The following is a 2,869-nucleotide window of genomic DNA, read 5'->3' as shown; positions in this document are numbered from 1 at the left end:
TGGGCCTCTCTGTGGGGTGCTTGGGCTTCCTTATAACATGGTGACTTTGTTTTAGAGAGTGTCTCAAGAGCCAGCAAGTAAAACCTCCCAGTTTCTTAATGTCCTGGACTTAAAAATTGGTATTGTGTCACTTCTGCTGGATTCTGTTGATCAAGTAGTGACAGAGTGAGCAGTGTCAAATAATTTTGGACCATATTTTTTTATTTATTTATTTTTTCCTTTTAATTACATTTATTTTAATGCTGAATTTACTCCCGTGCCATAAGTTTTTGTTTCTTCAGTTTCTTCTGGGATATCTTTTTCTTCTGGGCAACCTCCTCTTCTGGTTTAGGAACAATCTGTTCCTTTTCCGTAAGGATCATCTCAATGTGGCAGGGAGAGCTCATGTATGGGTTAATCCGACCATGAGCTCTGTAGGTTCCGCGGCCTTAGGTGTTTTGTTCACTTGGATATGCTCAATGACCAGAGAATCTACGTCTAAACCCTTAAGTTCAGCATTACTCTCTGCGTTTTTAAGCATGTGCAGCAAAAATTCAGCACTCTTTTTGGGCCACCGACCTTGTGTCCAGCCCCACTGCTTGGCCTGCGCACACCTGCCAACTCCACCATTGTAACGTTGGAATGGTATGCACTGTTTCTGTAAAGTGACATCTTTCAGATACTTTGTGGCTTTTCGTATATGCATACCCTTGATGGCCTGAGCAGTTTCACGAGTGTTCTTAAAGTGAACACGAAGATTGGAACCTCTTGATTTGCATGATTTCATGGGGTTCTCCAGGTCAAGTGAATAACGAACCATTTTCACAGATTACCACTAGACACTGGACCTCCGGAGTCCGCAAGGACCACAGGCGGCCCGCGCCCCACGGCGGGCCGGTGCCCCCACCAGTGGAGGAGCCCGGTCGTCCCCATTCCCGCCCATCACGTCCCTCTACGGACCTCAGAGGCCGACCAGTCCCAACTCCCAAAGTCAGGCCCTCCGCCACGTCCTCCCGCGTAAGAAACCACTGCCTCCAGTGAGGATTTAGTGTAGCCCTAGGAGTTCTCCTCCCGGGGGCCTGGAGACCGGCGCCCCCGAAGCCAGATGGCGGCGATGGCAGGAGGATTCTGGATCATATTTAAAAACTACTACATTCATAAAGAAATAAAACTGAAGATAAACAGATGAATAGAAAAAAAGTTTTATGTGTATCTTAGATGGCTTACTTCTGTCTGAGCCATTCTTGGGTAAATGTGGTGAAGGCAAGAAGAAAGTGAAAAAAAGTTTCACCTACATGAAATAAGGAAATAGAAAAAGAGGCACATTTTAAATATATCCATTAATGCTTCTTATTGTTCATGTTGCTGTTTAGGACCCTGACAATAAAGCTCATTATAGCTTGAAATAGAATTGTTCAAGCATTAATTCATCATTGGCTACTGGCTTATAAGTCAGTGCAGTCTAGATAATTCTCATTCTTGACACAGTTTTATGAAGTGATTTAAAAATACTTACTCATAAAAATATACTTAAACCATTAATATCTCCATTAGTCACAAAGGCATTATGAATGCAAAAATAATATCTTTGCTGTATACTTACCTCAGTTTCCTTGAGAATTTATTTTCTCAATTGTACAATTGTATTACTTTTCGTTATGTTTCCTACCGTGTTCAAAAATAATTTCTGACATTGCTAAATGTCAACTGGGTCATGTGTATTGATACATCTTAACTTTGATATATCTTAACTATAGTCATAGGACTTTGAGAATTTTTATAGTTTCCCATAGCCTTACTGAAATATTGATTAAATGGACCATCTATTGTGTTACAGAATCGGGTATTACTAGCCAAACCTCATCCAAAACCAAAACAATGCAAATTAAATCAATAACTGCTATAATTGCCATTGCAACTAAATTGCATACTGAAAGATATAAAATGACATGGTTTTCCAGTCAACGTGCATTGTGAGCTTCTATAAATTTCAGGTTTCATAGGTATTTACTGGGAGTTTTGGCCTTAGGCTTAATGTTATTAATACTCTCAGTTCGTTCATTTGTACTTGCTTAGGCCACTGCTAATAGAGGAAGATTTTTTTTTTCCTGCCTTTTCCTCCTCTTCAATCTACTCATTGACTAATTAGAAGGAATAATGTATTTTACCTTTAGCCAAATTTTCATAGAATCAGGATTTAAATGATTTATGGTGCCAAAAATAATCCTAAAATTTATATGAAACCACAGAAGACCCAGAATAGCCAAAGCAATCCTGAGCAAAAAGAACAAAGCTGGAGGAATCATATCACTTGACTTCAAATTACACTACAAAGGTATAGTAATCAAAACAGCATGGTACTGGCATAAAAACAGATACATAGACCAATAGAACAGAATAGACAACCCAGAAATAAATTTAATCAACTTATTTTTGACAAAGGGACCAAGACCAAGAACATACACTGGGGAAAGGACAGTCTCTTCAATAAATGGTGCTGGGAAAATTGGATATCTATATGCAGAAGAATAAAAGTAGATCCCTATCTTTCACCATAAACAAAAATTGAATCAAACTGGATTAAATACTTAAATCAGAGACCTTAAACTATGGAATCACCAGAAGAAAACATAGGAGAAACTCTATAGGACATTGGTCTGGGCAAAGATTGCTTGAATGAGACCTCAAAAGCACAGGCAACCAAAGCAAAAATGAGCAAATGAGATCACATAAGCTAAAAAAGCTTCTGCACAGGGAAGAAAACAATCAACAAAGTGAAAAGACAACCTACAGAATGGGAGAAAATATTTGCATACTACCCATATGATAAAGGATTAATAACCAGAATATATAAGGACCTCAAACAACTCAAAAGCAAAAAATAATAATA

The 2,869-nt window shown here is 38.6% G+C and overlaps 1 pseudogene; it reads right to left on the bottom strand.

The window, feature by feature from the left end:
- Positions 1-213: 213 nt before the first annotated feature.
- Positions 214-879, bottom strand: LOC116475901 (large ribosomal subunit protein uL22-like; annotated as a pseudogene).
- Positions 880-2,869: the final 1,990 nt, after the last annotated feature.

This window comes from Hylobates moloch, unplaced genomic scaffold (assembly GCF_009828535.3).
Source record: "Hylobates moloch isolate HMO894 unplaced genomic scaffold, HMol_V3 SCAFFOLD_2, whole genome shotgun sequence".
Lineage (NCBI taxonomy): Eukaryota > Metazoa > Chordata > Mammalia > Primates > Hylobatidae > Hylobates > Hylobates moloch.
This window is presented reverse-complemented; position numbering and strand designations above follow the sequence as displayed.